We start from the raw sequence: 12,053 nt of genomic DNA, 5'->3' as shown, positions 1-12,053 counted from the left end.
CTTGTTTTCTTTTAACCTCAGTTATGTTAAATATACGGCACATGTTCTTAAATCACCATGGAAATGTTAAATTGTTTGTATAATCTTAGCTTAAAAAGGGCTTCGGCTCAGTCAGACATTCCCGATCAACAAATGTAAAATAAATAATAAATAAATAAAAATAGAGGTTTACATGGATGATGCACTGCCTTGCAAATTTTCTGCCTAATATGTTTGAAATTACTCTGCCTTTAGGAAAGCTGTTGGAGCAGGTTGGAGTCTGGAAATGGTTTCCAGTCAAATGAACAAATAAACACTTGGAAATGGTTTCCAGTCAAATGGACAAATAAACACTTGATGGTTTGCATGAATCACATTATGAAGAGTAAACTGCAAAGAAAGAGCAAGAGATAACTATGTTTTGGCCATGTATGACAACTCTGAGTGAAAAGGTGGAAAAAGTTATACCATCTCAAATGCATGCCATAATAATATTCAAAGGAAAGATGTGATAGCTCTACAGATGAAATACAACTGGGTATTCTGGGTGGACACTTATTTGTGCCATTTCAGAGAAGGTCTGTATCTCATATTTGTGGATTATTATCCCATGTTTCGTGAGTGAAATAATCATGCTGACAGACACAAGTGCAAATGTGATTAGTGCGTCAAAATCTGTTCTCAACACAGGTATACCTGATGTGCTTATGTTTGGTGAAAGATTACAACCACAAGCTATAGCAAAAGCTATGAGGATTGCAAGTTTGGCTTACAGGAGCACCGCACCACAGATAGTTAGCTTCTCTTCATCTCAACTGTTAATGGGCAGAAGGTTAAAAATCAGATTGCTTACTTCAACTACATTGTCAATGAAACAAAATCAGCATAAGTTAAGAAACCTCAGAAAGCGTTCAGATTTATAGGTTGAAACTGTGTTAAAATCTGAAACCTAAAGCTGAAGAAGTTTGTAAAGCAACTGAGTCAAGACACTGTACTTTGTGGGGAAGAGTTTAAGCTGCACAAGAGAAATCACAGATATTTATACAAGGCAAATATTTTAAAATCAAAGTTTCAGAAAGATGACCAACCAGAATTGTCACACACTGTCCCATTGTGAACACAAATGGAGTTGGAAACTGTGGTATTCATGAGCTGCAGAAAGAGACACCCAAAGCTCTGTTTTGTAAAATTTTGTAGCTCGATAACAACTGCCACAAAATAAAGCCATTTGCCCAGTGTAAAAGAATCCAGATATGAATTGCAGTTTTAGAAACCAGACCTGTATATAGAGTGTTACAGATTTAAATTGGCACAGAGGTGTGAAAAGTTTCATTGTGTTCTGAACATATACAGAAGTTTACAGGCTGATGTAAATAGGACATGACATGTCCTGTATTATATTACGGCCAATATTCAGTGATTATTCTGACATAAGTATATCTGCTTATCTGAATCTATATCATATCTAAATATATGTGTATATGTATATATAGCTGTGTGTGTGTAATATATATATATATATATATATATATATATATATATATAATATATATATATATTTTATATATATATATATATATATATGGTTCCCGTTTAGAAGCTCGAATTGCGACATGCTCGAAATGCGGAAACCCGAAACCAGAACACCGAAACCGCAGAATCTCGAATAAGCAAAACACCAAAACTATCCCAAACAGCAGCTACGCAATATGAAAAGCTCGAAAAAGCTTTAAAAAATACTAAAATAATTTACTAAACACACAATTATTCCTTCTCCGTCCTAAAATATTAAATAAACAAAAACCAGTGCAACATAACAACTTCAGTGCACAGACAACAAAATACGAGCACGTCAGTTAACAATATCGGCTTCTCTGCTAATTCGCACACCAGAAATCCAAATTAAATATTTATCAGTTTCTCCAACAACAATATCGGCTTCTCTGCTAATCCGCACGCCAGAAATCCAAATTAAATATTTATCAGTTTCTCCGACAACAGGACTTATCCTCTTCTCATCTCAAATCTTCAGTAATCTGGCAATAGCCATCAAAAGCTCTAAACATGCATAACTTGATCTATGCTTTAATACATGCTCAAATTTAGCATGGCGACGTAAAACCTTCCGTTTCTTGGGTGAATGAGGCGTACCACAGCTCATATGAATCCTAAGCTCATCCACCCTATCTTGCTCTCTAGCCAGCTCTTTCATGAGTACTGATAGGTCGGCCTGTCTGTGGCCCTGCAAACTCTTTAGCCTATGGTGCCATGCCTCTACACTATTCTGTGTACGAGGCAAAAACAATGTATTCAACTCATCCACGTTCCAGAACGAAATTGGAAACCGAGAAAAAACAGTAGTCCCAGTACAGAACTTACAAACCTTGCCGAGCACATACCAATCACAAAAGTATCACAGCAGTTCTATACCTTCAGCAGGAAACACTGCTTTAACTTCATCAAAACCATTGATTACATCACTGTCAGGCAAAAATGCTAATGCGATCAAACATTTCACATGCAACTGAAACAAAAATTCTGTATTATACAGATATGCAAGACCCAATTGTTGAACCTTTCTTCATATGTTCTGTGAGAAATGAAATAGGCATCCTTTAGCTGTAACACCCTGTAAATTTATCAGTATACTTCTTCTGGCTGCTATCTCAAAGTCACTTAACACGTACTTCACAGATATTTCAAATCCATGTGCGTCCATTAAGCGCAACACACAACTCCACATGAAATTGTACGATTTAAGTGACTTCTTATTCATTATACAATATAATAATGGCACACTCTCAAGGAACCCTCTGTATTGAATCAGCCCATGGATACTATACATCTGCCGGCACAATATCCCTTTGTAGAAGAACGTGCCATCAACAAGCCAAATAGTGGCAGTACTTAAATCAAGTAAATTTTGTGTAGTGGAAAACACCGCCACTGCTGTATCTGTGACAGCATCTAGTATAGTCTTACTTAGAAATATCCCAGACTTAGTTGCAAACTCATTTACATTTATATCTTGCAACTTTGCAATGCGACTACTACAACATTTTGATACCTTACTTCGCATCCTTCCAACCTGCTGCACTAGTGCTTTACGAGCAGGCAAACTGGGAGCAATCACAGTAGAAGTTGACACCAACACATCATCCACTAGCAAACAAGGAGTATCTCTGGAGTTCCTCGCCTTCACCTTTAAACTATGGCATACTCTGTACTGCTCAACTTCAACAGGGTCTCCAGGATGCATATGCCTCACTGACTTCAACAACTGTTCCCCATTGGGCACACTCATAGACACAGCCCTACCTTTACATTTTTCATCACATTTCCATTTACAGCACCAGTAAGTCTTTTGTTTGTAGATCTTCTCTCTGTGTAACACATAGCCATCTAGCAAAAGCACCGGAGCTCCTTTCTGCGATAAGACAGTCACATAAATTTCACCAATCGAACCTGGGGCACTGTAATTACCATCTACAGGCTGCATGTTAATGAAACTATGTAATACTCGGCAGTGAAACATACTTGTCTTTGTTTAGCATAGCCGTCAGCCACTTCTACACCTTTTAAATTTCGCGCTTCTCTGCTTTCGAGGTTCCGGTCTTTCGCCTTTTTAGTCTCGAGATACTGCATTTCGATCATGTAGCAATTCGAGCTTCTAAACGGGAACCATACATATATATATATATATATATATATATATATATATATATATATATGTGTGTGTGTGTGGATGTGTATATATATATATATATATATATATATATATATATATATATATATATATATATATATATATATATATATATATATAGTTGTAAACCATAATGATCAATGAATTACATAGCGATTAAAAACATTACATATTTAATTCAGTGCTCACTCGAAAATGTTGAATGCTCATGTGAAGATTGGGCAGAGATGGATGAAATCTGCCAGCCTAGTAAAATAGAATTTGATATATAATTCTGGCATTTGTAAATAAATGTAAAATACAGGCATGTTTTCTTGAGTGTAAAAGAATACTGTGAAATGTGGAACTGCAAAATATGTGACAACATTGCACTCTACTGGCCCAGTGAAACATGTTGTGACCCTTTCATGTTAGAATTCAGAGCCAGTGAGTCTAGATAAAGGTTTCCTGCCTATTGTTTTAAGGCTAAAGTTAATGACCAGAATTTACATGTGGAATGTGCTTTATTGCTCTGGTTTCTGCCTAAGTGTAAAAGTATGTAAAGGGAGTTTCTATTAGCCTGGGAGCATCAGACCAGGTGTCAAAGGGTAATGGGAACTGACTGAAATGATGTAATTTGGGAGGGCCTTAGCAGAGCTGTTTGTTAGTGTTTTTAAAAACTATTATTCAGTGAGAGACTGGGAGCATTTTGATCTTGATATCCAACTTATCAGCACTCTGCCTGTTGTCTTTATGTAAGTAGTATCTTAAAAGTATGTTTTCTTGTTGTAATAGCTAGGAACTTAGAAGAAAGTTAGACTAAGTACTTTTCTTTGAAATCAGATGTGTATTACTGTATTATTTTAAGTTTCTGTGTGATCTCTGAACTCTTAGATATCACTGTGGTGTAGTAATTTTGTCTTGTGTTTTAATTATTTATTATTAAATATTTTTAAAACCTTCAACTGTGGCTGGTTTATGTAGAGATAATTTAACCTCTAAAGTACATTACAGATTTTACTGTCTAAGTCACTCCAGATAAGCTTTGACTGCTTAGCTATACTAGCATTGGATTGTAATATTGCACAGTAATAATTAGACACCCTTTTAAGGGCCTTTGGGTAGCTGATACTTATTAAGCTGTTGGTGGCAGTAATTACTACCGTATAGTCTGGGTAAAGGGGCACAGCTAGAGAATCTGTGTCAACATTTCCCAGGAGTGTCTGTGAAGTTGTATAAATACTGATCTCAAAGTGTGGGTGTGTGTCAGCTACTTGGGCAGGTACACGAAGCACTGTTTGGACAAAGAGGATACTGGAGGTTAGCTTGCCAGCTAGGCTGAGATCTGGACCCTATAGCTGTGCCAGTGGGGAGGCTTATTGGGGATCTGGAGAGCAAGTGAGCAACCAGCCCCAGACTTACTGTGATCTCTGTGTGCACTTAAGGGGAATTGTACTTTACTGTGCGCATTTGTTATCCTTTCCTCTTCTATGAGATGACCTCCCTGGTGTTAGTGACGAGGATTGAGGCTCCTTGATTGCTGGGCCAGGGCACAGTCATCACAAGTGTTTGGCAGTGGTGGGATCTACTTCACATACTAATTGGCTTGTAGTGGTGTGGGTAGAGTGAATTCCTGTAGCTTGTACAGTGATCTCTGTAAGTGTTTTGTACTCTAAAACAGCCATGCGGTGTATACTCAGAGTTCAGATCACAATTGTTTTATTTCTTTTATTAGCTTAGTGTTAGTCAGGGTGAGCAGGCAGTATGTCAGCAGATGAGTATGGAAAGCTGACAAGGAGCCAGCTGGTGGAGATGTGTCAGGCTAGGGGACCGGTGCATGTAAACCAGAATAAGGCAGATCTGATTGCAGCCGTGGTTACAGCTGCATCAGAAAACAGCATCCTGGAGGACAATCAGACTGACAGTGGGGATAGAATATCCTCGTAGAATGGACAGCTCAACCTTTCTGCAGTTGGCTTAAAAATCCAGCTGGAGCTAAACAGACTTGTGTTGGAGGCCAGGCATATGGAACTTGAGGCAGCTGAGAGAATGAGGAGCCTAGAAGCTGAAGAACAGGAATGGCAGAGGAAGCATGAGAGGGAAATGCTGACTCTTCGCCAGAGTCATGGAGGTAATGGGGAAGGGAGTAACTGGTCCCCAGAAGCAGAAAAGGTCAGTAAATTTCTTCCACAGTTTAAAGAGGGGGATAATTTTGATAGTGTCATTCATATGTTTGAGAGGGTATGTAAACAGTATGAAGTTGACCAAGGGCTCTGGGTACGGTTCCTGACCCCCTTACTCCATGGTAAAGCTGTAACTTCTTTAGCAAAAATGCATGACACTGACTGTTTTGATTATACTGCTGTAAAAAGACACTTGTTATAATGTTTTAAACTAACACCTGAAATGTATAGGAAAAAGTTTCATAAGCATAGACGCAAGGCAGATGGAAATGTATGTGAATATGTTGTTGAACTGAGCAGTTATTTTCATAGCTGGGTGAGTGGATGTCAGGTCACCACTTTTGAAGGGCTGGCAGACCTTTGGGTAAGGGAACAAGCCCTTAGCACTTTGCCTGAGGATATGGGGGTCTGATTAGCTGATAGAAAGTTTGCTACTTCAGAGGAGTTGGGGAAGAAGGGAGACCTATACCTAGCAAGCAGGTCAGTCCTGCACAGGAAATGGACCCCCAGTACTGCTCATGGGTCTAAAGGAGCCCATGGTGGGCAGCACAGACTGCCCCAACAGAATCTACCAGTAGCAGGGGAAGCCACTAGTCCAGGTGTATGTCCAGGAGCTAGGGATAAATGTTTTGAATGCAACCAGTGGGGCCATGTGGCATACAGATGCCCATGGAAGCAAGGTGGGGAACAAAAGGTGAAAGAGCCAGTAAGTGGGAAAGACAAAATGCCAATAGTAGGTTGTCTTGAGACAACCATCGTATGGAACTACCATCCTGCAGATGTTCTGAGAGGGGAGGATTTGGATGAGGCAGTACCATGTACTTATGCAGTTAAACACAGTTAGGCTAGGAGACAAGCATGCGAGTCTGGTAGCCTGGGGGAGACCCAGACAGACTGCATGATTGCAGCCAAGACTGGTGAGGTAGTTACTTCAGGGAAGAAGCTACTCGGTAGCAGTGAGACTGAATGTGAGCGACAGCTGCTTGTGGGTACTGCTATTCCCTTGGACAGAGTGACTGCAAAGGTAGAGGTGAGTAGTAGTACCCAGGCTGACAGTGAGGCACCACTGTCAGAGAATGCCAGACTTCCAGTGGAAGGGGAGCTGGGAAGGGTTACAAGGAGAGAGTTGAGACCGGCTCAGCTGTCAGACCATACATTGCAAGGCCTGAGGCAGGTAGCTAGGGAGGCACCTGATTCTCAAGGGAAGGGGGAATCTGTCTACTGGAACAAAGGGTTACTGTACAGAGAATTGACCCCTGGGGGAGGGCTAGAAGGTGATAGAGTACAGCAGTTGGTAATGCCTAGAGCCTGCCGTCTGGCGCTTCTAGCCATAGCCCATGATAATTCCCTTTGCAGGTCATATGGGCATAAAACGTACAAAGAGATGTATTATACAGAACTTCTATTGGCCTGGAATTTCCAGAGATGTAACAGGGTACTGCAGGACGTGTGAGAAGTGTCAAAAGTTAGGCAAGGCAGGAGACAAGGTGAGAGCTCCTTTGATGCCTTTGCCTGTGACTGAGGAGCTATTTCAGAGAGTAGCTATGGATATTGTGGGTCCTCTGAGTACCCCAAGTTCCACAGGGAAAAAGTATATCCTAATGATTATAGATTATGCTACACGATACCCTGAGGCAGTGGCTTTGTCCTCCATTGAGGCCGAGAAGGTGGCAAATGCTTTGCTAGAGATTTTCAGCAGGGTAAGTTTCCCACAGGAAATACAGTATGACAGAGGTGCCAATTTTATGTCAGACCTGCTGGCTTGTATGTGGAAATCCTGTGGGGTGAAGCACATGAAGACCACCCCCTACCATCCCCAGACTAATGGTCTTGTTGAGAGGTTAAGCTGTACAATGAAGTCCATGCTATGGGTATTTGCAGATCAGTTTAAGAGGGAGTGGGAAAAATATTTGCTGCATCTGTTTGCTTACAGAGAGGTTCCCCAGGAATCCACAGGATGTTATGTAGTCCAATCTCGCCTACATTCTTACCCGTGGGTTCAGAGCCGAATATCGGCTCCGACTCGGCCAAACTTTTCTAGCTCGAAGTCTTCTATTGGCTGGGCTAAGAAGGTATCCCATGCTGCACTGCTCCATATCCCCAGATCTCGTTTACCGCTCGTGTAGCTTGGACGTGGTCTCGCTTGGCTGTGGCTGAGTACCTTTTTTCTTGTTCTTCTTGAGAGAAATTGATACAAACAAAAGCTATTTTAATACTATTCCTATTTGCTGTTTTTTTGGGGGTATAATTTGTAGTGTGATTGTTTTTGTGGTGTCCCACTAGCTGTTCCAACAGGCTAGGCCCGTTTCAGTTAGAGGACCTAGTCCATTCCCTTTCTCGTCCCTGTGTTAGTTTTTGCTGTATAAAACCGTTTAAATTAGAGGTTTTAGTGTCTGTCTTTTGTTCTGTCTGTGAGCTTGGTCTAAAACTGTTTGTGTTAGAGGTTTTTAGCCGTAGTCGTCGTAGTGTGTGTTCCTTCTGAGGATTCTGTGTGCTGCTGTTTGTTGGGAAAAGTTGTTCCCGCGATTAGTGGTGTTTTTGTGTGCCTGTAGTTGCATTCCAGTCAGGCAGTGACTGTTAATTGTTTCTGTTTATTTGAGATTTCAAGATGTCCAAAGATTCCAAGGAGCACAAACCTTCGGGTTTTAAAAAGTGCTCTAAGTGTGGTTACAAGATGTCCATCACCGATGGACATTCAGTATGTGTTTATTGTCTGGGAGCAATCTACCTGCACGAGTCCTGTAGCTTCTGCCATGCTTTTAGTCCCAGAGTGCTCCAAGAAAGAACGAATAAGTTAATCCTGAAGGAACTCTTCAAACCCTCGTTCGAAGAGGCCATGGATCCTGCTTCCAGTTCAAAATCTAAATCCTCAAAGTCTAAAAAAAGATCTCCGGCTCCGTCAGTCTCCTCGGAGCCACCGGAGAAAGTTATGAAACTGGCTTCGACCTCCTCTGCTCCACTGTCCTCGGGGCAGCAGGAAGTTTCGGTGTTGATGGAACCGGCATCGGCTCCAATTATATTGGAACCTCTTCGGAGCCGATCGCCTAGTACTAGACCAGTGTCACCTGAGAGGAGATCCTGATCTCCCTCCCTGTCCTCCAAATCCTCCAGGACACTTTCAGATGTGGATGTCGATAGGGTGGTGCAGAGGCTCCTGCAATCACCGGTTTTGGCTAAATTGTTCTCGGCTCTGTCCCAGTTGGCTCCGAAGCCCACCCCGATACCTTCTTCGATTATTCCTCCTCTGAGCACATCTCTGTCTTCGGAGCCGGAATGCTCCGCTCCATGTGATGTTTCTAGGTTGGTTCCGATGGCCCCTCCGGGCTCATCGGTGCCGATGTCAGCTCCGACCACGTCGGCGCTGTCCATGGGGTTCGGGACTCGGGATTCTTCAGTCGGGCCTGAGGGGGACACCTGGGGACATCTTTCGGTTCCTAGTCTCCCTCTCAGTGCCTCGGCTCGTGGAACCCCGACTCCTGTCATGATCTCAGACGCTGGCCAGTCCTTGGACTCGGGGGGGGGCAGCCTTTGAGGCCATGCGGAGTGCGCTAGCCAGGTCTTCAGCCACATCATGCGGGTCGGTCATTCTGTCCCCTACTACTCTGGTGAGAGCCTCTGAACACCACCTATCTGTAGACAGCGGATCCCCAAGGCCTACGGATACCCCTACGAGTGGTCCCCAAGTTTCTGAGGGCCCCTCAGAGTTTTTTTTCCTGAGGAGCCCCCGAGAAAGAAAACGTGCAAGAGGAAGCACATAGACTCCCAGGATGAGTCTCTCACCTCAGATACTGACCTCGAGGAATTGGAGGGGTCCCCCAAGTCATCCTCTGATGATGTTTCTTTCTCCGACATCCTGGAGATATTGAAACAAAGAGGTGACTGGCTGTCCAAAGCCCCCTCCGAGGAGGAGTCAGTCTTCCTGAAGGCCTTTGGTGCTCAGCCCTCCGCCTCCTGGGTGTCCCCACCCTTCGACGAGCTCCTGGATTTAATTTGTCGGAGGGTGTGGGAGAACCCTGATTCTGTGGAACCCGTACCCAGGCGACCCAATAAATTTCTGTCTGCTCCCCCAGGTAAGGAATTTTTGTCCAAAGGAGTCCCTGTAAATGCCATGGTGGTGGCAGCGGCAACTCAGAAGGAAGTAGCCGAGACTTCTTCCTCCATCCATCCTCCTAATAAGGATAGGACCATGGACTGGTACGGGAAGCGTACCCTCTCGTCAGCAACGTTTACCTTACGGTCGCTGAACTGCCTGTCTCATTTTACTCGGCTCCAGAGAGATCTCCTCAAGGAGTTAGGAGATACTCTCGTGGGTAACGTTCCTGAGGCGGTGGCCCAGATGGTTAACGCCCAGGTGTCTTTTCCTCAATTCCATCATTAACTCCTCCATGTGGCTTATTTCATATGCAGCCGAGGGAGCAAGCAGGGCAGCAAGCTCAGGAGTTGTACTTAGGAAGCAAGCCTGGATGCGCCTTTATCATTTCGCGGAGGCCTTCAAGTCTTCTTTCACTGACGCCCTCTTTGATGGTTCTTCTTTGTTCGGAACCAAGGTGAAAGACACCCTCACCAGGTGCGAGCAAGAGGGAAAGACTCTGTCTGCTGTAGGGGTCCATTTTTCCCTTCCCTCTAGGCCTTACCCCAAGGCCCAGAGGGGTGGGAAGATGTGGTTCAAAAAATCACAGAGGTTTTTTCCCGGCGCACAAGGTGAGCCCCCCCTCCAGAGGCAGAGGAGGGGAAGGTTATTCAGGGAGACGCCGCCCTAGAGGCAGAGGGGGCCCCCGCAATTTGGAAGACTGCGATTCCTTTCGCGGCTCTCCCTACCGTTGTTCCTGATGGGATACCCGACTGTGCGTTTCCGGAGCCAGTCCGGGGTCGAATATCGTTATACCCGGAAGCCTGTCAAAGCATCACCCAGGAATGATGGGTATTATGAATAATTTCCGGAGGTTATGTCATCCCCTTTTCGTCAGACCCCCCTTCAGTCAGAAAAATCCCAGACGTTCCACCCAGTCAAAGGGATCACGCAGCTTCAGAGGTTTCAAAGCTGCTAGAAAAGGAGTCATCCAGCATGTCCCCTCAGACAAGATTGGATTAGGGACTTACTCAAGATTCTTTTTGGTGCCGAAAAGAACAGGAGACCTGAGACCGAAATTAGATCTCAGCCAACTGTACAAAAGTCCAAGTTCCGTATGGTCACAATACAGTCAATTCTCCCATTGTTGGGAAATGAAGTATGGATGTGCTCCATCAACCTCAAGGATGCTTACTACCATATCAAAATGGGCAGGGCATCCAGGAGTCACCTATGCTTCCAGCTGGGAGCTAGTCATTTCCAGTTTTGAGCCCTGCCCTTTGGTCTCACCACAGCCCCCAGGGTGTTCACCAAGTGTATGGCGGTGGTGACAGCTCACTTGAGACGTCAAGGATTCCAAGTGTTTCCGTATCTGGATGACTGGCTCTTCACCGCCCCCCCCACCAGGCATCTACTAATCCAAACCAGGGACACTACCATCACTCTCTGTCAACAGTTAGGCATAACACTGAATTGGGAAAAATCTGCCTTGTTGTCCTCACAGCATGTCATTTTTATAGGTGCAGAGCTAGACACCATTCAAATGCGAGCCTTTCTACCGCAGGAAAGAATCAGAGTCTTATAGCAACAGGTGCACGCCCTGCTACCCCTGAGGAAAGTGAAGGCAAGATGGGTTCTCCAACTCCTGGGGACTATGGCAGCAACAATTATGTTAGTTCCTCTAGTGAGATTGCACATGAGACTCCTTCAATGGCTCTCCAGAGACTTCCACTTTCCCACCTTATTTTGCTCACAGACAAATGCAAACAGGATCTCCGTTGGTGGCTTTGCACCAACAATCTGGACAGGGGAAAACCTTTTGTTCCATCACCCCCAGTTGCCACAGTGACCACGGACGCCTCCCAGATGGGATGGGGGGGCATTATCTCGGCAGGATGGTCCAAGGCACGTGGCAAGATCACGAGATACATCGGCATATCAACGTCCTAGAGATGAGAGCAGTGCTACTTGCGTTGCAGGCACTAAAGAGCTTTCTACCTCTTGGGACAATTGCAATACACTCGGACAATATGTCAGTGGTGTGGTATCTGAACAAGCAGGGAGGAACCAGATCATACCCCCTGTGCAGAGAGGCCATGCGAGTGTGGCAGTGGGCAGTATCTTCCCAACGGTTTCT

At 44.1% G+C, this 12,053-nt stretch overlaps 1 protein-coding gene across 1 annotated transcript in view; it reads left to right on the top strand.

Annotated features, from left to right (window-relative positions):
* The window catches only part of LOC122798607 (ubiquitin carboxyl-terminal hydrolase 20-like), a 1,084,102-nt gene that overhangs the window by 45,387 nt on the left and 1,026,662 nt on the right, over nucleotides 1-12,053 (top strand). The window lies entirely within an intron of this gene.

This window comes from Protopterus annectens, chromosome 3.part1, assembly GCF_019279795.1.
Source record: "Protopterus annectens isolate FY-2018-M chromosome 3.part1, PAN1.0, whole genome shotgun sequence".
In the NCBI taxonomy this organism is placed as follows: domain Eukaryota; kingdom Metazoa; phylum Chordata; order Ceratodontiformes; family Protopteridae; genus Protopterus; species Protopterus annectens.
This window is presented reverse-complemented; position numbering and strand designations above follow the sequence as displayed.